Source organism: Podarcis vaucheri (genome assembly GCF_965113315.1).
Source record: "Podarcis vaucheri genome assembly, chromosome: 1".
Lineage (NCBI taxonomy): Eukaryota > Metazoa > Chordata > Lepidosauria > Squamata > Lacertidae > Podarcis > Podarcis vaucheri.
Window position 1 is genome coordinate 94,962,652 of NC_138759.1, and position 27,804 is coordinate 94,990,455.

Below are 27,804 nucleotides of genomic sequence, written 5' to 3' on the forward strand. Positions count from 1 at the left end.
CTCACAATGGGGAAGGGAAATGAACCAAAAGCCTAGAATTATGCCTACAGTAGTTGTGCCTTTTCTTTTCACTGATTATACAAACTGATTTCACAAAATGTGATGGCAAATCATCAGGAAAGGAGTTTCAGAAACAACTATGCAGCTGCATTTGGAAAGCTGCAGGTTATTTTTTCTCTGTGATTTTTAATGTCTGCTAGGTCAAAGTCATAGTGATCCCATACCAGCCACTGAATCCCCTTATAAATCTCCACACAATCAAATACAGCTTTTGCCTTGCTGTGGCGCCACTCATCAACAATATGAATTCTAGACCCCACTGAACCATGCTCTGACTTGCTTTTTATTCTTGTTGCTCTCAGTCTCATTCAGTCCCTGCATCTACTTGTTGGTCCCTCAAGTGTCTTGCAGCAGCTATTTCCAAATTTTAGTAATGCAATTCTTAAATCCTGCACTGACTTCAAGGCTCTCTTGCCTTTTGCAAGCAGGGAAATCTAGGCCTACTAGAAGAACGGCTGCTAAAATAATTTTTTGATGAAGATATTCTCCACAGTAAGAGCAGGAGGAATCTCTTTTTTAAAAGGAAAACAGAGGTTAAAATGTTTAAAACATGCAATACCACACAAATTAAGCTTTTTGGCCACCTGGGTAACTAAGCAGCTGGATATCTACATGCCAGCAAAGCAGACATACCAATGGAACTTTCTTTTTATATTCAGGTATGTAATGGCCACTGCCCCAAGTGCCTCTAGCAACTTCTATCATGATTCTCAGAGTGGATTAACGATCACTCCCTCTTCACAAGGAATCTGGGAACTGTAGCTCTGTGAGGGGGATAGGGGCCGCAGCTCCATTAACAAACTTCAATTCCCAGAATTCTTTGGTGGAAACAATAACTTTTTAAAAATGATATCAGTGTTTTAAATATATGGTGTGTGAATGTGGCCTTATCCAGGTGACACCGGGTGTACTGAACGTCAACATCAAGGATGGGGGCCAAATCAAGCCCCCTGAGGCCTATCAAGCCTTCAGAGCTCTCCCCAGGCCACCACCCCCTCAAGCCCTGCCTTGTTCCAATGTGTTTTTGCCTAACTCAAATGTGTCCTTGAACTTTGATAACTCTGCTTGCTTGCCTGCCTGCCTGCTTGGAAGTTAGAAGTAGATGTGTGAGAGTATACAGATTAGCTTACTGTACAAATTTAACATTTATGTTCATTGCTTCATCCAATTTTGTCAGTTTTGGCCCTTTGAAGGTTTCCCACAAGGGAATGGGAACCTCGAGCTGAAAAATGTTTTCTACCTGAGTAGTGTACAACGTTATTAAAATGGGTAAGTGATGAATTTTTAATGGACAAGACTTACGTAACGATTAAAAGAAAAGATAGGGGTCTCTGGCATGCTACATGTTCAATAGTTTCAGAAATGTATGTGAAACAGCAAGCGACACCTCTGTCCTCATCAGCTGACATTTATAAGGCAATAGCCACGAATACAAAAAATAGTCATCAACAACTTTGTGCAGTTCTAGGCAATTATCAATTTATTAGGGAAAGGACAAAAGCACTAGTTCACAGGGAGGAAAATGTGGACCTTAAGTCAAGAAATTATTTTCCCTTCTTGTTTTTCCAGTAAAATAAAAGTCTGAGATCACAGTTGGATCCCATTCATGAGACTGTCCCAAGAAAAGTAGACAATCCACTTTGATTTTTTCACACATATAATTGTTTTCAAAAGACACAGTACAATTACTAAACATTACCTAGTCTATTCTGTCCTGTGAAGTCACAAAACCTAGAGAACCTTGCAGCTGAGCAATCAGAGCCTCTGTTTCCCCCTATCTGAATGTGCACACACACAACTATAGCTCCAATGCTTTTCTCCAAGCTATCGCATGCCTTGTCATGAGGAATGCCAGGGGCTCCACAACCACAGGTTGTTAATGCTAAGTTATTACAGAGGTGACACTAGGGTGAGGACAAGCATGCTAAAGGCTGGAATGCCGGAATGGGATAGAATCTGGCTTACAGGAAGGAATGCATAAAGGCACCTGGATTCCATTTTCAAGTTCTCCACGAGTGCTCTGAAATCTAGGTAAAAGATTGCTACCCTCCACCCACCAGCCGCTAACTGAAAAATTCAGTGCATTACCCACACCTGAGAAAGAAAAATATTTTCATCCATAAGCCTAAAGGTAAAGGGACCCCTGACCATTAGGTCCAGTCGTGACCAACTCTGGGGTTGCGGCGCTCATCTCGCTTTATTGGCCGAGGGAGCCAGCATACAGCTTCCGGGTCATGTGGCCAGCATGGCAAACCAGAGCAGCGCACGGAATCGCCGTTTACCTTCCCACCGGAGCAGTACCTATTTATCTACTTGCACTTCGTGCTTTTGAACTGCTAGGTGGGCAGGAGCAGGGACCGAGCAAAGGGAGCTCACCCCGCCGCAGGGATTCGAACCGCCGACCTTCCAATTGGCAAGTCCTAGGCTCTGTGGTTTAACGCCACCTGCGTCACTATCCATAAGCCTACCTGCACCCTATAAGCATAGCACCCTAGGACCTTCAATGGATTAAATATCAGTAATACAGCATATAGGTATCTTTTAGTGGACAGAAACTCTGGCGTCTTCTGTAATGCATACTTATGTCCATAATTTTAAAGTAAGAGGGTGAGTGGAACTTCACATGAGAAGGCTTATATTCCAGTCTTCCACTCTGCCAAGTCTGTTTTTCTTAAGAAATCATATTCCAAGGTTTAGCCATCCCCAAATATGCAATGCAGTCACTTTCATGACAGCATATCCATCACGGCGGATGTAAAGTGAGATGGAGAATTGCGAAAGGCCTCATGTCTCATATTCTAGTTCCTCTTTTCTTTTTAAGGAATGCTAATCTGTTTTCTTTATTAATTGAAGAGACCCCACAGTTCTATACTATGCTATTATTCCTACTATTCCTATTTTGTAGCCTTAAATCAGGAACAATTACTCCTCACTGGCCAAAATAGATGTTATTTTAATAATGATATAAACAGCAGCTGGGGGAGGGGTCGATTTTCAGAAAGAAAATGGTATGGGGAGGAAGAGTTAGATCTCCTCTGCTACGGCTGCTTTTGGTAAGGGAAAAGGTGTTAGAAATCCCAAATAAGGGATTCAAATGTGCTACAGAGGTACCTCAGGTTACATATGCTTCAGGTTACATACACTTCAGGTTACAAACTCCGCTAACCCAGAAAAAGTGCTTCAGGTTAAGAACTTTGCTTCAGGATGAGAACAGAAATCATGCTCCAGCGGCGCGGCAGAAGCAGGAGGCCCCATTAGCTAAAGTGGTGCTTCAGGTTAAGAACAGTTTCAGGTTAAGAACGGACCTCCGGAATGAATTAAGTACTTAACCCGAGGTACCACTGTACCTCCGGAAGAACGGACCTCCGGAACGAATTAAGTACTTAACCCGAGGTACCACGGGTTACATACGCTTCAGGTTACATACACTTCAGGTTACATACGCTTCAGGTTACAGACTCTGCTAACCCAGAAATAGTGCTTCAGGTTAAGAACTTTGCTTCAGAAATACAGGTTAAGTACTTAACCTGAGGTACCACTGTACTGAAGTAATGGCTAGTTATAAAGCAGGCAATTCTCAAGGGAAACTTTAAATGTACATCACCAGTCCAGAACATTCATATTTGCAGTAGTTCCAGCAGAGTCACTAAAACCAGGGCACAGTCTCTTAATGCATGTCCAAGGCATATGATGCTGCAGTCACAGTGAAGCTAAGCAGTCTGAACAACTTAGCTGGGACCCCATGTAGGGTCACCTGCAGTTCTAACGTGGAAGGGTCATAAAATAGGAAATGTAACATGGGTACTAGCCTTTAAAATAAAGAAAATCCTTACAAACAATACCAAGAGTAAACTGCTTCAGAAAATCTAGTTTAAAAGCATCTGACCCCCATCTACTGGTATTTGATATAGATGGAGACAGTATGTTTAACCTCCAACAGGTATGGAAAACTGATTTGAACATAGAATTTGAAGATGATGTTTGGAAAGCTTACTGGAATAAACCTATAATCACTACAGCATCTAAACAAATTCAAGAAGGTATGATAAAGGTTGTCTACAGATGATACACAATGTTCGAAACTCCCATTGTTTTAGGCACGTTTCATGACAGGGAATTTCATTAATGTGAACAGTTTCTGAGCTCTGGGCGCAGTACTATGCCTAAGATTTCAGATTAAAACTGGAACTGCTGGAAGGAAAGGAGTACATTTTTCTGGCTCCCCACTTCCAGCCACAGTTTTGTAGTCTTCAGATGAGGACTAGACCATGTGAAAAATGAACGTTAAAGCAAAGGTTATGGGATAATGCACACAGTGATTTGCGATCTCGATCACACGCAGTCTGTAGTCCGCTGGCAGTAGGAGTACAATATGGGCATGTCTTTAAGTTAACATCTTACATCAAAAACCTGACAGTACCAAACTATCGAAGGCTTTTCACCAAAGCCAGACTAAACGTCTTTCCTTCTGCAATGTTGGATGGTAGGTTGAGAGGAGTTCCCTACCAGGACAGACTTTGCTCGTGTGCTCAAGACATCGATTCCATAAAACATATTTTGTTACACTGTGCAAAATATGAGCAAGCCAGGGCTGAACTGATACTACCCTTGCTGGTACCTTTCCCGGGAAAATCAGAGGCTCACTATGTCATGTTCCTATTGAAAGACCGGACAAATGCTAGAACATTAGCAGTGACAAAGTTTTTATCAGTGGTTGCAAGAACCAATGATCCCTATATTCTGAACAAAATGCTTATTTAACCTGGGGGTAGGCTGTATGAATTGTGTATTGCTTTGTAACGATTTACTGGGTCTCTGGACCGTAATAAAGATTGATGATGATGATGAACAAACATTTTAGCTGCAGTTCATTCATTTTCAGCTTTGTATTCTTTTTATAAAAAGTGTGTTTAGATACTCGGTTGCAGTGCCCATAACTTACATTTAAGGTGCCATTTAGCTTCTAGCTTTCATATCTCAGTTTCTAACACTGATGGCACATTATGCCTGCACGCATAATATACCATCAGTACATTACTCCACCATTATGCTAGAGAGGTTGCTTAATCCCTGGCACAGATTTACATATGTGGTGGACTTGCTCAAAATTTAATTATGAATCCACAATTGGCACTCTTAAACCATTTTTGTTGAAAGTAAGTCTCCAGGCCTGCTAGAAAGAGAGTTACAGTGCAATATAAGCAATTTCTGTGAAACGAGAGTGAGTGTTGTGTGACCACCTTGTATATTTTTCCTGGTACTGAGAAATGTTCCCTAATGCCATTAGAAGCAACAACATCAATGGGTGTACATGTGTAAAATCAACACTGTATGATATCCACAATCAGGACCAGAAAGAAAAATGTAGCTGACCTCCTTTAGTAAGCATAGTGACACACTCAGTGAAGATGGGAGCAGGGCAACATGATTGGGTTGATTTAATCTTGGCCATTCCCTGCCTAAAACAACAAAGAATTCAGGGATTCTCCACATGTGTTAAGGTAAAATATAAACTTACAAGGACTCTTGATACTGAAGCTCCCTGTGACTACTTATTCCCTCACCTAGGTGTAAATTAAAGCTGGGGCATGATGGAAATGAAAACTATACTTTTATTAAGTAGCACTCAAAGAGGGATAAAAGGCGTGGAAGTGTCACAATTAAAAGCATAGTACTTATTTTCTGTCAAAAATGCTGTTTCAGGTTGAAAGAAGAATTTTACTTTTAATTATCCAGAACAGAAGTGTTTCTATCAAAATTATCTCCTCCTAGAATGGGGCTTTCCACTTTTACTCTTCCTGTAAAAGTACCTCTATCCCCTTTTGGGGACCTTTTCCTCAGAAAATTAAACAGGTTTATCCTGCCTACCAAATCTCTAAGCGTACCTAGCTACTTCCGTAGCCAGGCCCTATCTGCTAGCGAAACTTCCAATTTTCTATTTGCCATCCACATTATTCCCTGGTTGGCCATTTCTCCTGCCTGTCATAATTTGGTTAATGGTCTCCAGGATGAGAGACCATCAAAAGCATACGGTTGTTGTGAGTGTTTGTTTGTTGTGGCCACAACTCCCACCCCAAAGCAGCTATTTTGGGACAAGCGCTCCCACCTTCACAAAATTCATAATACGCCCACTGTTCCAAACAGACTGACAATCCCTGAACTAGACATTCTTTAAATAGCAGATTATTCCCTCACAGCAGCTCTTTAGATAACCCTGTCTTCAAGCAAAGACTGCATTAACTATAATTACAATGCTGAATATGGCACAACATCCACACAAAAAGATAAAAAAATACAGATGCACAACATAATCCTTTCTAAAAAGAACACAGATCCTTACAAATTCTCACACTATGAGCCATAATCTTTCTAATTCTGAGACAAGCTGAACACATTTCAAGCATTTTCTGTCAGGAAACCGCAGCCCAGCCCCACTGCCTTCACACCCTCCCCACACTTTCGGCCTCTTTACATGGAGAAATAAAGGCAGGAAACAAAAAGATTAAGTCATAACTAGCTGCTCTCACCATAAATTTGTGGCAGGAGGTAAATATGTACCGTCGGCTTCCTACATAGCTGTTTGATTACATTAGGTTTCCTTTGCCCCAGTCAGAAAAAGAGGTGAAAGACAGAACTTAGATGCAGCCAGTGTTTACAGCTTAAATTTATTATTTATTATTATTATAATTATTATAATTACCATCATTATTATACTTCATTCCACAGCACTGCAATGTGGATTTTTGCTGCTGTTTTGTATTGTTCCTTAATAATGGGAAAGAAAAGCACATTGGTTGTTGCTTGTATATATGTAACTACTGTATTTCACATTTTAAAATGTTAATAACAAAATTCAGTAAGTCCCTGCTTGGCCCAAACATATATTAGAAAACTCGGCAAAAATGCTGCTAGAAATTTTATTATCCTGGTTACTTTACACCCACAAAGTAGGACGACTAGTTGCAAAAGGGACAAGAATACCTCTACCTTTAACAATGGGAAAGACAAAAGCATTTCAGCTGATTTAGCTTCACTCACCTCTGTATGAGAAGCTGCATGCAGCTTTCAAAAATTTCCCACTTCCACACAACTGTAAGGGTACAGGAGGAGCCTTAGCTTGCCTTGGCTTATTGAGAGAGCCAGCGTAATCTGCTCAGCTGCAGAGCACAAAGGAATCAAGAGCTCTGAGATTAGAAGATATCTGGAGGGGTGGCCCATCCCATTTAGCTACCAAAGGCAAAACGGGAAATGCTGCCTTCTGCTCCCCCACTGCATCCCCCCACTTTTGACAGTCACACCCCAGTTATTGCTGAGCTTGATGGGAGTCAGGGTGCCCCTCAGAGTATTGCTGCCCACTAGGCTTCTCTGCCCATGGGTAGGGGAGACAAACGGCAACACCACACATCTCCCCCATGGTGGCGGAGCGCTGCCTTTTGCACTTCTGCCATCTGAGGTGGGCACTTTATCCTGCCTCGTGTGTGTGCCATCTCTACTAATCTGACACTCCACCCTCTGACTCCTAAAGCAGCATCCATTCCCCAATTAGGAACGCCAGTAAATATGGCATTCTTAAAAGGTGCACTTTTAAACATTTGCCTCATAAAAAGTACCCCAATACTACACATTGTACATGATTCCAGACTCTCTTTTGAGGCATACCAAACGCCCATCTTCTCTCTGCTGCAATCCCTTCTTAGCACACTTCTTTATGCTAATCAGCTGAACAATTAAGTGTTGCACTACTTTAGGTAAGGTCAAATGACTGCCACCTGGTGCATTGTCCGTCTAAGCTCTATTTTGTACAGCTCAACTAGGATTAGTAACAAGGAAAGGCTCCCCTCGTAAAACTTGTGTGGTTTATTACAGTGCAACCTCAAGAAAGCCACCTTCTTTCCCTCCCTCTGGACTGCAATATAAAATGTCATTAAGAACATTTACTACTAGAGTTGCCAAGCTGAAACCTGGAGATTTGTCTTTTATCTATAAAACTGCTGCTGAATCAAGGGACACAACAATCTCTCAATTATTTTTCCTCAGCTCTTCAACATGCCAGATTCATACATGGATTTAGAGGGATAGGAAGAATCTCCAAGTTGCAACACTATTAACCACTTCAGAGGTTTTTATGGAGTTATAGCAGAAGAATTTACAACTTGCTTTCAAGTAACATGTCTGTAAGGAAGGTGCAACGCCATAACACATCCTGCCAGTGTTAGGATGACAGGCTTGTGGAAATATAGATTTATTTATTTTCAAAAAAATTAAGCATATAGCTGACAAGTAATAATAAAAGTTGTAGGAAGGGCCTTGAAAGCATGTTTTCACCCTTGTTTGTAAAAACTCAGAATGCAGCAAGTAAGTAGTCTTTGGTGCAATTTCAGGGCCCCTTGTTAGGAATTGACCATTATACATACAGATGTATGCACTGTATTATAATCTTTCTAAGAATCTAGTGGTCTCGTGCACAGACCCCATCACTCTTCAGAGAGCAGAATTGTAGTCTAGGAATGCAGCTATACATACCTGTCAATTCCGTGCTTTGGCAGAGACACAGCTGATTTTAAAAGTAGCCTTGTGCCAAGTCTATCAGGCGCCACCACTCTTTTCATCTCCAATTTTCAATTTTAGATACCATTTTTTAACATGGCTGCACATGCACAGACTTTTTTTAAAAAAAGAAAATTAATGTAGGTAAACAAAGGTGGTTATACCCAATGGGGCTGAAGAGCAACAGAACTCATTCTCTGTTTTTCTAACTGGAAACCGTGGCAGGTATGGCTACACTGCCCATGGCTTTCTAAAGAATGCATTTTCTTGCTCAATCTTATGTTGTAATTGTCTTCCCTGGGAGTAAGTTTTATTGAACTCAAGGACTTACTTCTGAGTAGACGGTGACATGCATAAGAACTCCACTATTAATATCTCTCTGCCAAGCCTGAAGTGGTTAAGATATTGCTGGATTTTTAAGTGCAAATTACATGGATGTATTAATGTTGATTAAACCACTGAGTTCTACATAAAGGGCAAATTAGATCCACTGAAATTAATGGGCCTACTTAGTCATGTTCATTCATTTCAATGGGTCTATTCCAAATAAAACCTAGGGCTCATCCACACTTAACTTTGCTCCATGTTTCTAGGCACAGGTCTGGGCTTTCCATGTCCTTGTCCCAGCACTTTTCTTTTCCCCGCCACTTCCCCCATGAAAGCAAACAGCAAGTCAAAGAAAACCTGAATGGCTCTTTGCTCCAAGTCAGTGGTGCAGATTGGGTTTCCTGGGGAAAGTGGCAGGGCAAAATGAAAAAGAAAAAGCTCTTGGACAAGGGCTGGGAAAGGGTGGACCTGTGCCTGGGAAGCACAGGGCAAAAAGTAAGTGGGGGTGAGCCTTTAGCTGAATACTACCCAGCTGAATAGTACTGTAAATGAATTTTAAACCAGGACATCCTTGCATGCCTAATCTGAAACAGTAGATTAGGAAGTAGCAAATCAAGTATTGACCAAAGAGGAGGAAAAAAGTACAGCTGCTAGCTTTAAAATAATTTTTAAAAGAGCAGATAAAATGTGAAGCACACTGCACATTTTTAAGGCAATCTTCTATACTCAAGAGATATTTTATAAAAGCAGAATGGAAATTGAAACAAGTGGGAGATCCATATGGTAAGCAGAACATGAGAATCCAAAGGGAAGCGAGGAGGGAGTCATAGGCATTTGTGGTGGCAAATACTCCAGCTGCATCAGAAACATATGTTATGATTCTACACCATGACAGAAGGAGGAAACAATCTGAAGATGTTATAGGGCAATTTAAGTCTTAGTGATTACAGTGGTGCCTTGCAAGACGAAATTAATTCGTTCCGCAAGTTTTTTCGTCTAGCGAATTTTTCGTCTTGCGAAGCACGGTGTCGGAAAAGTTTTGGAAAAGCTTCAAAAATTGCCAAAAACCTCAAAAAAGGCTACCACACCGCGTTCTATGAGTTGTTCCTCGAAGTCAAGTCGCAACTGTATTAACGGTGTTAAGAAAAAGGAAACAAACTTGCAAAAAACGCAAGACGTTTTCGTGTTGCGAAGCAAGCCCATAGGGAAATTCGTCTTGCGAAGCAGCTCAAAAACCGCAAAACCCTTTCGTCTAGTGAGTTTTTCGTCTTGCGAGGCATTTGTCTTGCGGGGCACCACTGTATGCCGGATGTCCCATCTTATAATACATAGAATTTATTCTTAACTACGGAAAGGCCCATTGAATACACACTTCTGGTGGTGGTTCTGTGTAGCTTCAGTCCTCCTCCTCCCAATACCATTTACCAGTTCCAGACTGCCTCCCTTCATGCATTCTTTCCCAAGCAAACACCTGAGTTTCATGCAGGAACATGGGAAACTTTGCATTGGTTCCCTTTGTCTCACCACAAAGTTAGATGTCATTTGAGATGGGATAGAAAAGAGGAAACATTCCTTCAGTGCATTAATTTCTGCTTGTTGGTTACAGCAGCTATCTTGCTACCATTATGGTAGATTACAGTCATTCTCATTTTTACAGACCAGAAACTGAGGTTTAGGGTGCTTCTGGACCAAGCAAGGTGCATGATTTCTCAAAAGTAAGGCCACAGAGATCAGTGTGATTAACTATAAAGCGAGAGTGGGAGAATCTCAATTTCAGGTTATCTCATTTTCCAGTCTTTGCATTTAAAAAAAAATCCTCACGAAAATTTATCAGCATTTTAGTGTGAGTTTCCCCTAATACACATTTTTCTATGCAATTTGCCCTGATATCACATTTTTGCAAAACAATTTCCCCTAATTTAATGCAATTTTGTATATTATTTCCACTAATATATGCACACTTTACGGCAATTATAAGCATTTCTGTACATATTGCTTCGGCGGAGAACTGCATTGCAAAATTCAAAGAAGTGTGAATTTCAAAAGATGGCTGTGTTTCAGGGTATGAATTAGGTTAGCCTTGCCTTTGAGTGGAAACAAATTGAATTTCTCCTCCATCACGTACATGTTTTCTAAGTGGTAATTCCACTCACACTTATTTTGAAGTAAGCCCTGGAGAACCTATTCCAAGTAAATGTGCGGAGAATTGGCCCATAGGTTCCTCAGCATAGTAGCTGAAAACCTGGTAGTAAAATAGGCAATATCTTAAAGAAATAGTATACCTGTCATGACAGCAGTTTGGGAGCTATTGCTAGAATGGTAGAAATGAACTAAAAGCAAGCAGCACATTTGACCTGACTTGTACAGGCATATAAAACCATCAAACACCAGTTTTATATCTCTTTAACCATCAGAGTCTCTCCCAAAGTCTACTGGAAATTGTTAGTTGAGTGAAATGCGAAGTTTCCTAGGACAAGGGAATGACTATGAAACTAGCTTTAGTCTCTTGTGCAGATATGCTATGGATGCCTGGCATGTGTCTCAATCAACATGTTGGTGACATGCAAAAAGCACTGAGATTACTAAGGAAATCACACCTCTGGAAGTCCCTTTGAAGAAAGCAACAACAAAAACAACAAAAACAACAACAACAACAACAACGAAGCCTCACTAAACGAAATATCTGAACTTAAGGCTCTCTGGCTCAAAAATAATGCTATGTGTTGCAGACACTTAGGGTGGCGAGATGGAAAAGAGGTCAGCACTCCTGCACCTTTAACTAATATGCTGCCATTTCAGCAGGTGTAGCTTACACGACCACTGTTAAAGGTGCAGGGATCCTGTCTCTTCATCAGCTGCCTTCCCTAGACAGACTGGACATTTGCAGGGCTGCATGAGTCCCAGAGTATGTGACAAACCAAATTTTCCAGTGGATAGGCCAGCTGGTTTCACAGTGAGTACACATGCAGGTGCGATAAAGGATAGGAGTGAAAAGGATAACACTAACCCACAGACTCTTTACCTCTCCACAGGCACTCTCTCTTTTCTCCCAACCAAAAACACTTCCTGTACTAAAGTTGTTCATGAAACGCTACAGGGAGGGTTCTGCTCTCCTCACCCATGTTGCTTTAAAAAATGAAACTCCTGCTTCTTCTCCCTCCATGCATTGGGATATATTAATGTCTAAATGCTCAGATTTGTTGCCTTCCCATATAGTTCTGTCCTGACAGCTGGGGGGTGGAGTGCAAACTGAGAACATTTAAATTCCAACTGCACCATGTTAAGCCCAATTGTTGTGTACAGACATGTAATGTCTGCAACTGCAAGCATCTCACTGCCATTTTTCATTATTGTAGAGAAAACTCACAAAGCAGGAACAACCTAAGTTTTGCTAAATCTCCTTATTATAAAGGCATCCACCTAGAAAATATAATCCAACTCCTTAAAAAATCAACAATGATTTTACTGTAAATGTCAGTTGTATGTTGTCTGAATATCTGATTTTAGAAAACTAACCCTCAACACAGGATCTTTTACTTGGAGTTTGGAGCCTTACAGCAATTCTGTAATTCACCCAATATGACTACTTGCACTTACCTCCATGTGCCATTACCCAGTTCATCTTGGGAAAAGATTCTTTGTCAGGATATTGTGTGATCTCAGCTATATTTAAGAAAAGGGGAAGCTTCCTGAAAAAACTTGAAGTTCCCTGTGTTTAAAGAGCTAATTTCATTTCCAACAGTTCTTGTAAGCTACATATATTCAAAACAAGTCAATGCCAGGCAGATAACAGCACAGCAGGAGGACCAGTCTTTCTTGAACAAACTGAAATTTGCCACTGAGTATAGACTTGTTTTCAGCCTTGTAGTCAATGACTGTAAGCTCCATAAACTGCTTTAATAATAGCACCACTAAGCTCTTAAATAGCACTTTCTACCCAACCCAGGGCCTTAAAGCCCTTTACACACAATAATGGATTAAACCTCTCAATGCCAGTTGAAAGCATGCAGGGGGAAGGCATTGCAACCTGCATTTCAAAGATATGGAAACCATGGGCAAGCTGAGCTCTAGCATCACACTAGGGTACCCAAGTAAAAATGAAGGCATCTTTAACTATGTAGCCTTTAGGTACATATATTTGTTCCTTTGTGCATAAAGATGTTTCCGTTTGCTCTATAGGACTTAAGAGATCACATTGAACCAATTTGAGATGCCCATGGACACATTCTGGAGCAACGTCTGGAAGGCTGGCAGTGCATTTCTACCTATATCTGATCTCACTGGAACTAAGCCTAAGGTATGTCATGCTCATCTGATAGCTATATGCCGGTAACCAGGTCAGGAGACTGGGTCACAGCACTGAAATAGTATCTAAGACCAATTGCTCAAGGTCATCATCACCTTTTTTGATCAAGGCATGGCTCCCACCATCTCTGTATAGAACTGTTGCCTCACCTCCTTTCAAGTAAGTCATCCTAACCAGTTTCCATATTAGAAAGCATACTAGGTTGTGACTACTGGCTACCCACCTACCAAGTGTCATTCTCCACTAGAATAGTTGCACTTGTGATGCTGCCAAGTTTGACAGACAGTTCACAAGGACAAGTTTCTCCACATAACGTGTATACAACAGGCAACTTGCATAATAACATGAGGGCTTGGTTCCAAGGGTTGTGCTTATAGGTGTAAATTGTGCATAGCCAGAATTACTCTTGCAGCTGTCCCGCAGTGAGCCAGCTTGCCTTCTATAAGACAATCTCCTCACCCTAACCCTAAAACCAGGAAGGGCTTGAAGCAGGAAGAGTAGTGACGACTTCCGTGCAGGAGAAGTCTCAGGTTGTAGGCACACAACCATCAGGGGAGGGTTAAATAAGCTGGCAGGTGGGGTGGGGTCTCACTGTTACTACAATTGCTCCACAGGGCGCAGATCTGTGGTGGACTGTTGCTTAGTGGCATGTGTGCACGTGTGCATCTAGAGCACCGCAAGAGTTGCTGCAAGTGCTTCTTTGGTCAGTAAAGACTTAACTATCAGACATGTGCCTTCCGTAGCTGGGGTGGGCCAGGGCAATACATCTCTGCAGGCAAGCAAAGAGGGCATGGAGCTAGGCAGTGAGGGAGGTGGCCCAGGTAGTCCCAAGAACCCACCTTGGATTAACAGAGTGTTTTCCATAGGTTCTGCCCCTAGATGCACATACTGAACTCCCCATCCCCATCCTGCTGGGTTTAAGGGACTTCTCAACCCAAGTTCACCAGCAGCAGCACACAATTTCTGGCTTATGGACAGAGATTGAAAGCTCCCATATCAACCCACCCTAATTCATCTCTACTTCGATTACCGGTAGTTTGTTATCTGTTTTGCAAAGAATACATCTCTCTAATTAAGAACTCCATATATGTTAGTACAATAAGTTTTAACTTCACAAGTTGTAAGTAACTAGCAAGGTTGGCCCCCAAAGAGTTTTGAATCTGTTTTATATCCTTCCTTCATTCTGTGGGCCCAATGCATTCTTTTCACCAAAGGGTCACCATTCAAGTAAGGCAGGGCTTCTCAAAGCCTTTAAACAACAAAAGCGATGTCCAGATGTTTCCAGTAAAGCCATAGGTTAGATGTAGCAGGGCAGATTGTTCAGAAGCAACATTAACAGGGCCTCTTCTGTTCTTTTGAATTTTGGATTCTGGACATGACAGACAACACATAAGATGAGCTTTGTTCTGATAAAGTGGGGAATACAGATACATAAGGATGATAAAAGAGTGCAAGGAATAGATTTGGAATCCTTGGGTTTTGCAATCTGAAGCTTTTCTAGACAGCTGCTGAACAGAGTTAAGTCCCTGATACTGATGAAATTTAACATTTTACAAAATAATCGTGACTGTGGTTTTCCGCAGTCCACTGCAGAAAGATAGGTTATAAGTGCCAGTCTGAGTTTTTGGATTGTGAAACCAATTTAAATGTGATTGTTTCACTTTATTCAACTGGATTTTCACTACATTTCACTCCCAAATCAAAATTCTGTATCCCAGAAACCCAGTTTCCACAATCAGAACAAAGTTATGCTCATCAAGCATTGTTGGAAGATTTCATTTTTGCTCATTTATTTAGCAACAGCAGTAATTTTGACTTTCATATATATTCCAAAATTATTTGCAAGACAGGGTAGGTAGCAAGGAGGCAGAGCTAATTGGACACACATAAAGGGAATATTAGCAGACGAGGGGCAAGTTTGCAATGCCCTATTGCCCTACTGGCCAATAATGCCATAAGCTAATGCCAGAGGTGGGATTCAAGATGACCTTAACAGATTGGAGAACTGGGCCAAAACTAACAAAAGGAATTTCAGTTGGGATAAATGTAAGGTTCTACACTTAGGCAGAAAGAAACAGCTGCATAAATATAAGATGTGGGCATATGGCTTGCCAGCAGTACATGTGAATGAAAAGGCTCTAGGGCTCTTTGTAGACCACATGCCTAAGCAGTGTGATGCAGCAGCAAAAAAAGTTCACATGTGCTTTAACCCCTTTTTGACTTATTGCTGATTTTAATTTTCTTTTGAATTTTTTATTCTTGTTTTTAATTGTTTTTATTGCTAATTTTAATGTTATACTCTTTTTGTACTTAGAGGGTTTTTTAACAGTCAAGTGGTATATAAATCTTGCACTGTGAGCCTTTCGTCCCGCAGCTTAAGCCAATTTGCTTGTTGCCTTTTCCATAGCTGAAAGAGTAAACAAAAGCTTTCCCCTCTTCTTCCTAACACCCTTTTTCATGTTAGAAAACTGTCAACATTTCCATTCAATCTTTTTGGTCGTAGCAAAAGCTCCACGCTTCCTGCAACTCCTCCCCACTTGCCCTCTAGACACGTCTTCTTCAACCTGGTGCCCACTCCAGATGATGTTGGACTCCAGCTCCCATCAGCCCCTGCCAACATGGCCAATGGTCAGGGATGATGGGAGCTGTAGTTCAAAACACCTTGAGGCTGCTTGTCATTCCTCTGGGTCTCCACTGAATTGTTTCCCATTTGTCAACCGTCCTTCTTGAATTGTGATGCCTAGTTTTAATTTGTCTAGTTATCAAATAAAATCCTGCTTGATAGGATACTAAAATATATAGTGAAAGTAAAACTACAGACTATGTCTTCAATATTATATAACTTGCATTGAAATTATGTTACCTTTCAATAGAAAAATATTTTAAAATAAATATCAAGATGCATATTTACTAGAGAACCACCTTGTCATGCATATGACAATTTTAACTTTTAGATCAATGAACAGCACAATCCTATGCATGTTTTACCCATAAAAGTCAATGAGTTTTACTCCCTACCAAGTGTGTTTAGGGTCGCAGCCAAATATTTATCCCCCCCCAAGCCATTACCTAATCTATTGATTGTCCTAATTAATCATTAACTGCTCATACTTCATGAATCCCAGTGAAAAAGGTCTGACCACCTACCAACTGCACTATAGTTGAGAGAAAGATATTTGCATAGGAAAATTTTGTATCTTGACAGTAGAAAGAGAAGATACACAGAATAGCAAGACCCGTGGACTCTTAATACCTTGCAGTATAAGTGCCAGACAAACCTGTTTAAATGAGCTAAACAAGGTCATGCATTCCTAATTTTGATCACTTAGGTCAACAGGTTAGAATAAGAACCGAGACAGGTATGCATGCTGACATCATTATGGTAGGGATGTTCATGCAATTCATTTATCAAAGGGCTAGTTCTGAGTGGCTTTGAAGAGACCATATGTATCACTGTGTCACAGTGGGAAATTGGTTTCTTGTCCATTACCGCAAGTTTTTTTTCCTACTTCTACACTGCATAGCTGTTTTCCTTTACTAATGTTTCCTGCTTAAACTGATGTAGTACAAATTGCTATAAAGTTACCCTGAGAGGCCAATTTGCACTAAAAATCATCTCATTGTTTACCAATATGATGTAAGAACACCAGTAAGAGGTACACATACGTATTTATATAAAGGTATTTCTGTAGATAAATTTATATAAATATAGGTGCTATCAATAAGCATAGATGTGCATGATAAACCATGCAGAGTGAGAAATTCTAAGCAAGGTGGTGATCACACTCACCTCTTGGGGTTTGCACTTTCTATAACGCCTTCTACAAGCACTGTAACCATGCTTGATAGACCTTTTCTAAAAGCATATGACGGCCAAGGAGCTGTTGCTCAGTACTGATTATATTAGCCACAGTTACCTCAATACTTTGCCAAACAGTACCTGGCTGCCTTGCCAAAATCACAGCTAAATGGCGACAAAGCCAATGGGAACAATCCCCATTGGCCTTAGATTGCCTTTAGATCAGAGCCTTGGCAAGGATTGCTAAGTATGTGTGTTGTGAGATTCTACCGTTAGGCACTAGCCATAATAATACTTTCCACATCTGTGGAAATTAGACACTTTTTGGAAAGTGTTTCCCTTCCACTGAATATGTTTTGACCAAAAGCTTTGCAAACTCTCATCATTTCAATTTCAAACTACGATGCCATTTTACCCAAGAGCTCTGTTAGGGAGAGGGGGATAATACTCAAATAGGATTTAGTCACTCTTGATACAGAAATGAAGCAGATAATCCTTAAAGGTGGTTCCCTGTTGCAACCCGGGGAGGGGGGGTCTTCTCTAAAGGCAGGTAATCTTTACTGTTAAAAGTTTGAATTAAACATTTTTGCAGTACTGTATAAGCGTACAATTAAAGGGATTGTTTTCCTTGACTTTTCTTATGATACACTACACCAGCCCCCAACAAATTGAGCAACACATTCAAAAGGGGTCAGGAACCAGAGAGGATGCCAGCAGTACTCTGCACGATATACTTAAGATAGAACATGTCATTCACCAGACAAAACGGCGTTTATTTCAACAGATCAAATGAGACAAGCCAAGAAACCCTTCAAATATCTCCAGGAGAAACACATCTGTTATCCCACATGCATAAAGAATCTACTTGCATATTGTTCACGTTACATCTTCCTCTGAACTTGACGCAGGTCATTTTGAAACTATGCACTAAATAAAATACAAGTTTCCGAGATACAGACAAGGGCGTAATTTTGACCACATGTTTGCCAGGAATGCCAAGTCCTCAAAAAGGTGTTGCTGTTGTGTTGTGTGTTTTTTTAATGTTAACTAAACAGAAATTGCTCTCTAGCTTTTTTAAAGAATTTCATAAGTCAAAGTGCTATTCACCCATAATAAAAATAGACAGCTTCAAATACAAACTGTAGCTGTATATCTCAATTTTATAAAGCCATTATATCAATAAATACTGAGTAGAAAATTTAAGGCAGATTTACCACTCCTAACTCCTAGTGAGGCAGGCTGCGTTCCTATTAATATGCCTCTTTAGGGTAACCTCTCCCCCTCCCTTAATGCTGTTTTTCACCAGCAATTGATATTTAGTGGCATACACTGTACTGCTTCAGGACATGGAGCAATGGGAAGAATCACAGAACGATGGTAGAGCACATGCTTCACATCCAAAAGGTCCTGGGTTCAGTTTCCAGTTGAAATGAGATCAGACAGCAAGGCTGGAAAAGCCCCTTGTCTGATGGCCCTGCAGAGTTACTGCCCTACAGAGCATCTAATACTAGGGTAGATGTAGCAGGGACCCGATCAACAAAAAGCAACATTTTATGCTCAGGTTTCAGGTATTATGTTTTCTAGTACTGCATTGTTTCTTTTAGAGATGATATGAGTCTTTAATCCAGACTCACATCAGGGCCTATGGAAGTAAAGTTGATGGTGGTTGTAATACCTGGTGGTTGTAAGCCCTGGTCCAAACAGGCAGCTTGCCTCTGTGGGTTACTGACTGGTACATAACCACATTACAGACAGCTTCATTTGGCAAGCTGTTTGTGTCTGCAACAATCTTAACCACACTAACCAAACCCTTGGTTACGGTGGCATACCTGAAATCACCAGAGCAGTGTCAAAAGCCGCTTCGCATAAACAGCTTAGCCCACAAAGCTGACCTCATACAGGTGTAATAGAAGCAGCTACTCGCCTGCCTGGCTAGCTGCAGGTATAATTTAGGCTTCAAGAAGTTAATAAAGAAAGAACCATCATTCTTGGTTGAGGGGTGGATTTTGTGTTTCCTCAAATGAAATGAAAATGTTGCATTTCTCCATTGGGAACCATAGAGGCCTGTCTCAGAAACATTTTGATTTCAAAAGGCAACAACATAGCTAAAAGAACCCTGTAAAAAAAGCTACACATCCCACTAAATCTTGCTGTTATTTGGTACTATGGCTGACATCCCATGATCTCCAAAGGAGAAAAGTGCTAATGATTTTGAATACTGGAAAAAAATACATCAAGTTCTTGGAACTATGCAATACATTCACAGATTTTTCTACTTCTTGGAACCCTAACCTCTCCAGCACTATTAGTATCCTACAGTGTGCCTAAAATGACATCATCCTATGAGATGGAAAATGAATATTAATATTCGAGTTTTGAACTATACCAGTTCCTTTCACACGTACATCCACATGCTAGAGGTTAAAGTGGTCAACAAACATACAATTGCTGAGCAACTAGAGTTGCACATAAAGCCTTCATTTTGAAAACAGACAGGTCAGATTACAAAAGAAAAGGTTGCACACGTATTGCCAGGATCGTAATAAAATGCATTCAGGAAGCTTATACTATGATGTTGTGAAGTCATAAAATAATCAGATATGCCTGGAGTCTTGGAAAGAGCCCATGAATTGCTTTAAGATTGGCAGCATTCATGTGTTGGTGACTTATTTCTCTCCCTGTACATGGAGCGGGGCTTCTTTAATGAAGGGCAAATAAAACAGAAAACAAAAGAAAGAGAGGAAGAGTAGAGTTCTAGAGTTACAGTACTTTACTCACTGGCTCTAGTTTCTCTCTTTTCATCGAGAGTACCATGCTGAAGTTCTGCCTGGTTTGTACCACTATGCTTTCCCACTTCTGCTGCCTTTCTGCTATGGGGACAGGAGACTCTGTAACTCAAATTGCTGCCTCCTTCAATACTTCAGAGGGAAGTCTTTCTCTCTGCCCAATCAGAGAAAGCATGGGTGTGTCATTTGAAGCAGGAAGCACACATACATACATACATACATACATACATACATACATACACTTTTCCATCTGGGGCTGGCTAACCAAGCTTCCTTTGTGGGTGGACATGCAATGAGTCCTCTATTTGAAGGGCTGGCCAATCTGAGATAGGGCAGGGATATTGAAGTTGCCGATCGACAGGTGGCTCTGGATAGCAGACTGAGCGAGGATACTGGTCACCTATTCACAGTATTTCCCATTGTGGTGAGATGTATTGTATTTCTCTTTTAGTTATAGTTGTCATTGCTAAATTTGCATCTATCCATGTAAATTAACATAAGCAATTTTTATGCATTTGCATTTTTTATGTATTTGCATTTTTTGATTTTTTTTTGTAGAACACAAGTGGCTACCCAACTGCCCTCTTCACATCTTCCTAGAGCTGTTTTTTACTAGCTCCCTATCCTCCCACCCAGCAATTATCAAGAGCGCAAGAGTCTGGCCAAGCCAGTGCAAGTCAGCATTATTCCGTTGGTGGTGGATGGGTATAACTGATAGAGCTGTTTCTTCTCCCTGCCTTAGCTAGCTTAGAGCTGGGCAACCTGCCAACAGCATGGGACCAAGTGGAAAATTATTTGCTTAAAATCTTCAAAACTTATTTTTCTCCTCCAATGTTTTAAGGACTGTGTGGTACTATAATCCCAGCCACAAGAAAGCCAATAGGAGCACCTGTAATTGCTTGAGAAGTACAGCTGGTTGCCAACATTGTAGATTACTTTTCCAGCAAAGGGTGTCTGGCAAATCACTCCCTCCATCAAATCATACTGAAGGCTGCTGCTACTGCAGCAGCAGCAGCAGGAGGAGGAGGAAGAAGACGACCGTAACCACCATAATCTGAGATAGGCACCTACAGTAGGCTATGTTGCTGAGAAATTAACGTGCATGCACCTTCCTTAAATCTGATTTGTACTTTATGTGTGATTGTATTTCTATTACCATAAAGCCTTATTTTTTAAAACAAACAAACAAACCCACAACTAGAGTGTCCTGATCTGGACTGCGGAGGAGAGGGGAGTTATTCCTTACATTCAAACACACAGAGAAAGCCATGCCATTTCCTCCATAAAATTCATTCCCCTGAAATGGCAATTTGCCCCAAAATGGAAACTACTACTTTCACCCGAACAGTTTTCCTGTGGCTTAAGGTAGAATTTTCCATGGGGGAATTGGCAAATCCATATCTTAACTGCTTCATATGTAAACAAGGAATGTCTTCAGCGAAGTGACAGATAATCAGAGAAGTTTCAGAATATGTACTCATAAGCTTTAATGAATCTGATCTACTTTCTGAGGCAAAGCAAGGCGTGTTACCAGTATATATAGTGAAATAAGTATATGTACTTGAGTTTGAGTTTCTTTTGCATATTCATTTAGGTACTTTCCTTATAGTAGGTTTGTTTTTTGCATTATTATTTTTTGCATTATCAGGTTTTCATAGAATCATAGAATTGTAGCGTTGGAAGGGACCCTGAAAGTGGTCCCTCTGGAAGGGACCCTACAACTGTCCCTGGGTGGCCTCAAACCACCTACCTTCTGCTTAACAACTAGACGCATTGACCCACGGTTTTCATAGCACTTGTCTCTTTAATGCTCTGGTTTCCTTAAACAAATAAATAAAATAGGACTGGTAAACAAACTAGGCCTGTTATTCCTGCATAACACCCCAATCCTATCCATGTCAATTCAGTTACACTGAGTTCAGTGGGTTTACTCCCTGGTAAGTGCACTAGGACTGCAGTCCAAACCTTTATTTGCATTACCTTTCTTCATGTGAAAATCACTTTAGAGGCCATCTTGATAAATTACAAAAATGGGCCATGGGTTGGCACAGAAAAGGGACACTTGCTTTCACAATGTGTGTATGTCTAGTAAATACAAAAAGACAGCTGAAATAGGGACAGATAACACCAAATGTGTGAGATTCTTAGGGGTTGAAACTAGCTTTTGTATGAGTGTCGCTATACTAAATTTGAGATCTGTGTGTGATCCCTAAGTTTTTTTCAGTGAGATGCCAATCTTATACACACTTACCTGGGAATAAGTCTTAATTTTGTAACAGGAGCAAGAGAAAATCAACTGTATTTTTCACTGAATGTTGATTTCTGTACTGTAATAAAATGGCCTCATGGAGTACCACTTGCCTGGAAACTCTGGAATAGACCGGTTCTTTAACAGATGGCTGAATCATATTCTTTAACTCCCTGGACAGGTAGTAATCTTACTTAACCCTTAATGTGCACTCAGAATCCTCTTTAATTTTAATTATCATCATTGACCCTATGACTATAGTATTTCTCAGACATAAGTATAATAGTTGATTGTCACCATATCACAACAGGATGGGTAAAATTGGCATAAACTGGATTTTCCCAAGGCAAAAACCACTGAGTTCTACATTCTTTATGTACTGTTGTTGTTTTTAAAAATGGATAGTAAGATTAATCCAAATTTCGTATGGGATTTGTGGGTGTAGCTGCAGCACACACAAATAACACCATTTGGGTCTCATATAAGCCAAGCTCACATATGAAATAAATAACAAGGGTCATAAGTGTTCATATGTACAATTATTACAAAGTTTTTACAAAAAAGCATTTGTATATCAACAATGATTCTACTTCCTGTCAAGAAGTTGATGGAACCCAAAAAAACATAGTTGGGAAGGGGCCATAGCTCATACTTAGCAGATTCAATTCTTGGCATTTGGTAACTGTAGGAAAGATCTCTGCCCAAAACCTACTGAGTCATCAAGGAAGAAACACTTTATTTGAAACCTGTGCCTAATTTTTCTTCTACAATGATTTCTGTTTTGTTCTAATGTATTTTCTCTGTCTTGTTACCTTTAAAACTCAACAAAGATTATTCCAAAAGAAAAAAAGAAACCAAAGCTTGTAAGAATCGATCCACAGGTTCCATTTCTTACTAGGACACACACAAAAACAGATTGCAGGGGAGTTCAGAATCAGCCCACATCTCACCTAACTAATGTCCTAGGGGTCATTCACATTCTGAGGAGAAAAATTCTAATAGCCCAGCCAAACATGTATGAAAATATTTTAAGAACTCAGCAAACGATGTGCATCTTCGTAATTCCTGGTGTTTAACAATCGTAACTTTAAGAGAAACATCAGATCAAGCCCACAATGGGGGTATTCTAGGAAGTGGAACATAAAATGTCCTGTTTTAAGAGCCATAAGTGTTGGCTGCTTGCACTAGTGCAAAAGTTCTCAAACATTCCAGGGAGGCCTTTCCACACTAACTTGTCATGTGAGAAGCCCCTGGGTGCCAGTTCTACAACTAACCTCAATGAAGGCTGCCTGTCTCAAGCCATTCATAGGCAGGTGTATTTCTGCCTTGTAGAGAAGCTTCTGACATGTACATCACACCCACCAAGGGTGCCCGGTACTGCTTATGGTGCTAAGAAACCTCTTTGAGTGAAGTTTAGAGATCCAAAGCAATTCCACTTGCTGAGGCAATATTTTCTCTTGAACTCCAGAGCTATAAAACTTGCAGAACACCAAGATACACAAAGCATCTGCAGACCCCACACAAGCCACACCACAGTCATGTTGTTTCAGACCTAGATCTTCAGTTCACATCCACTGGAGATGTCAGAGGTCACAACATGAAAAAGACCAACCAACCTCCTTTGAAAGCCACAATCCAGACAAAAGGAAGCTTATATTTTGGAATGGAACAATATGAACACAGTCAAAATTATCTTTATTCTGATCAGGATCTTTAGACACAGTAACATCAAACAGTATGTAAAACCCTTTGATGGAAATTTAATTCTTTTAAAATATGCACAAGGTAATTGAGAACACATTTTAGAATACTTGGGTTGTAAAAGCAGTAGACCTGCAGCTGCACAGCACAAATAACACTGAAACCTTTTCCTTCTGCCTGAAAATGATCTCGTGGACATTCACCACCACAGTGCATAAATCTTACCTTCAAACCAATTCTTCAAAATGCCCCTGCCCCTACCCCTAACCATTGAAGTGTATAGGGAAAGACCTGCCCCTAGTGCTTAAGCTTTAAAATTAGACCTTTTATCATGAAACCAAACTGTGAAATTCCCTTCTCAAGGAAGCCTGCCAGGACTTTGGCAGAAGACAGGTGAGATCTTTCCTTCTTAGGCAGGCATTCAAACATATTTAATTTTCTGGATAAATTGTTGGATATGACTACTGCTACATACTTTTCCTGGTTTTGCTGTATATTTAAATAACGGCTAGAATGCAAAGCCCACACACAACTTTCCACATGCACTGTTGTGCACAGGGCTGCCTTAATCATATGTGGCGCCAGGGTGCAAAGATCCACCCAGCGCCCCCCCCCAGGTTGCCCAGAGTAGTTGACATTTTTTTAGGGGGGGACCCCAAAGTTGTTGATTTTTTTTTTAGGAAAGGTTCCCCAGAGTTGTCGACCTTTTTTAGGGAGCTGACACCACACTTGTTTCTACTCCAGAAAAGAAAACAGAAACAGGTGTCTGGGGCTTCAAAGAGGAAGGAAACTGACCGTGGGGGACCGTATATTAATACCCCACCTTTTCCCCTGACAGGACTCAAGGCAGCTTACAGACCCCACTAGGATCCCACCCCACAGGGTCCTTCAGCTCCAACTCTTCAAGTTCCACCCATTCATCCTCAGGATCCAACCATCCCATTTATGACACTTCTACAGGACTCATGACAGTACTGGAGCTAAGCAGTTCAATTATAGCTAGTTCTTAAAAACACAGAGAGAGACAGAGAGAAATTGGTTGTCTTCTCAGAATCCCTAACGATGATAAAACTGATACCTTGGAAGAGGCCTAGAAAGAAATGTAGAGTCAGACTTTGTGTATGCCCATTTGGGCATTAGGAAAGCGGTGTATCCGTCCATTTGTTCCTCACTTCCTGAGCCTTGAGTAGAGGAAAAACAATGTTGGAACTGGCCCAGACCATTCAAATATTACAGTGCATGGTCACTTAACTGAATTCGAGCCTAACACAATTACCAACCAGTTGTCCTGCAAAATATACATATATTATAAAATAGTGGAGTCTTCTAAAGAAATGCAGAGCAATTTAGGGTTATTACAAATAATCTCAAGCCATTACTTGTCTGTAATTAGAATGATTGAGGTCCGAAGCTAGCTGCTTGGTTTGAAGGAATGAAAACTCCTAGGCTGCAGCAATCCTTCAAGATAGTAATTTAGAGGGCTGTAATAGCATGAAACAGGACCCCTGACAGATTCCTTCAATTACTGTAATTCCAGACACATCAAAAGGGTAGCTCACTTAAGATTTTTACAGAGGATTAAAACAAATAAATAAGCATAACCAGTCCCTTCAATTTAATCGAAAAGCATTTTACTGCTGGCACTAGATTAGTGCATTTAACTAGCAAAAAAATAACCAAAGCTCTCTCAATCAAAATACAGTGCCACCTCAAGAATATCATCACAAATAATCAGATGTCAGGAACATTTAAGCCCGCAAAAATCAATGTTTGTGTATCCATTAGTTATAACATGTGACACGGGACATCAGTGTGTCTTTTAGTTATAGCATGTGACATGAGATATCCTATAGGCACCACCTGCATATTCTGCTTCTATTATCTGGATTAGGAGCAGGAAATCTGTGGTCCTCCAGATGCTGTTGGAATCAAACTCCCAACAGCACCACCTAGTATGAGCGATTGTCAGGGGTGATGGAAATGGTTGTCCAACAACATCTGGATGTCCACAGATCCCCTGATCTGGATAATCCAAGATTAAGAGGTAGCACATAGATAAAAATGGGCATAAATATTTGTTCTAATCCACATACACTGCTACTTATGTGAGTGCTGCAATGCCAAAGAAGCTCTTCCTCTGTGAACAGGGAATGTGCAAGATGCAACATGTCAGCATTAGATGACCTGCTCGGTTTTATTCTGCCAAATGAAGTAAGGTGTGTGGTTACATGACGCAGGTCCTTCGTAGTAGTGGCACCCAGGCGGAAGGGTAGTGAAGACACTGTTTTTTCAGAGAGGTTTTGGGATAAGTGATAATTAAGTATCATTCTAGATGTTTTCTGACTATTTGGATCGTGTTGCTTTGGTTTTCTTTTGCAACTGCACCAATTTTTTGTTGTGCTTTCAGTATTATTTTGTTTATACCATACTTCATTTTCCTGTTGTCTAACAGGCAACAAGGCAGGACATAAATGTATGCATACTTTATATTGGTCATTCCCAATCTGTAGGTCGTGATCAGGAGGTGAGTTGCTAAGACTGTTCAAGTGGGTGGTGGGTTTTATTAGTAAACTCAAAATAATTATTGCTTATAATCTTTAACTAGTATGATGAATACGTCTTACACATGAAGTGCTCTTTTTATCTCAGGAGAAGATTTTCATGCGCCCCCTGCTTCAAGCTGTCCTGCCATTTACCAACATTCTAGTATTCTACCAGAAAACTTTGGGGAGGTCTAGACTTTTGATTAGCTTCCCATCACCCTGAAGAACCAGGCTGAATGGCTAAAAAGAATGATCCTTTTTAGCTTTAGTCATTGAAGAACTAATCTAGCAGTGGCAGCAGCAGCTACCCTCTGAATGAATGAAGAAAGTGGGGATGAGAACATTGGCTTGACCTCTCGGCCTTTCCACTGTGGTTCATATCTCTAGTGTTTTGCTAACAGAAGAAAACTTCTCCAGTGCACTGATGAGGCTCAGAGACTAAACATAACATCTTCTGGTGTGGCTTCACTTCAAATGAAAAAATATATTCATTCTCTCTTCCTGCCGTCTGCCTGTGGTGCCAGTGCCATATCTGGGCAAGAAGACAAAACTTAAGTATACAAAAGAATGCATTAGACACAGCGTCCAGGAGTTTGAAAGTATAAAGTGGACCAGTGGGAGATGTGTGACTGACTCAAGTAGAAACATTTAATCACAGTTCTATGCAACTAGCCCCACTCCCCCCATCCCTCCCCCCCCCGTGGGGTGATTGCCCTCCCTGAACTAATACCATGGGCTATGCTCTATCCTGTACACATGCAAATTATTCATTCGTGAACATTTAGGGTCAAACTCATCTTAAGCCACATTCATTCCCTAGACATTCACTTCTGCTGTGTGCATTAATCTGCTCCAAGTCTATTTTCTTCTTAAGTGTTTATGTTTAAACAGTTTTATTGGGGAGTTGTTGTTCTGCAACAAAGCAACTGAACTCTATTTCCTGATAATGACAGATCTTATCCTCTGAGCATCCACCCATAGGCAGAGTGTGCAGGCACAGATGTGAAGAGAATGCAGCCACTAGCCTATAATCTGACAGGAAGCAGCTAACACCTCCTCACATCCCAAAATCTTTATGGTACCACCCATGTGTTTTTCCTCTGCATAGTGAATCCCTACAACTTCATAATAGAAGCACTTAGGACTCTTGAACGCAGCATGAGAAGGGCAGTGCAGGGGAACAGATGTGGGCACTCACTGTTTCTACTCCCAGAATTGCAACTCTCCCTGCCCCCCCCATTGTCTTTTAGATGTTTGTGGGCAGAAAACACATTCCCAGACTTAGGTCTCTGCCAAATGTCTAGGTTGCCCCCAAACGATTTTGTAAAACAGCTAGGGCATTGCTTCTCTAAACTTTATGAAATAAAGTGCCCTAATAAACTTACAAGAGTGCCTATGTTCCTTCCAGTCTAAACATCTCAACGAGAGAATATACCCACATGGATTCTCCACTCCTTCAGCCATTTCTTCCTCTATACGGCCAGTTC

At 40.8% G+C, this 27,804-nt stretch overlaps 1 protein-coding gene and 1 long non-coding RNA gene across 5 annotated transcripts in view; one reads left to right on the top strand and one right to left on the bottom strand.

Annotated features, from left to right (window-relative positions):
* MYLK (myosin light chain kinase) overlaps nt 1-27,804 on the bottom strand; it is a 181,778-nt gene that overhangs the window by 136,548 nt on the left and 17,426 nt on the right. The window contains exon 1 of one of the 2 annotated variants that reach the window (XM_082235052.1): nt 7,099-7,234. The exons of the other annotated variant lie outside the window; for it this stretch is intronic. The gene's annotated coding sequence lies outside the window, so the exon portion shown is untranslated. Of the gene's footprint in view, nt 1-7,098; nt 7,235-27,804 lie in introns of those variants that run through there. 2 annotated transcript variants of the gene reach the window in all.
* Nucleotides 1,099-18,153, top strand: LOC309539549. 3 transcript variants are annotated; one of them, XR_014222857.1, is made up of 3 exons: nt 1,099-1,329; nt 13,114-13,231; nt 17,697-18,153. It is a non-coding gene; the product is annotated as an uncharacterized lncRNA (long non-coding RNA). The 3 variants fall into 3 exon arrangements; XR_014222858.1 differs by lacking the exon at nt 1,099-1,329 and adding an exon at nt 5,373-5,561; XR_014222859.1 differs by lacking the exon at nt 1,099-1,329 and adding an exon at nt 6,408-6,606.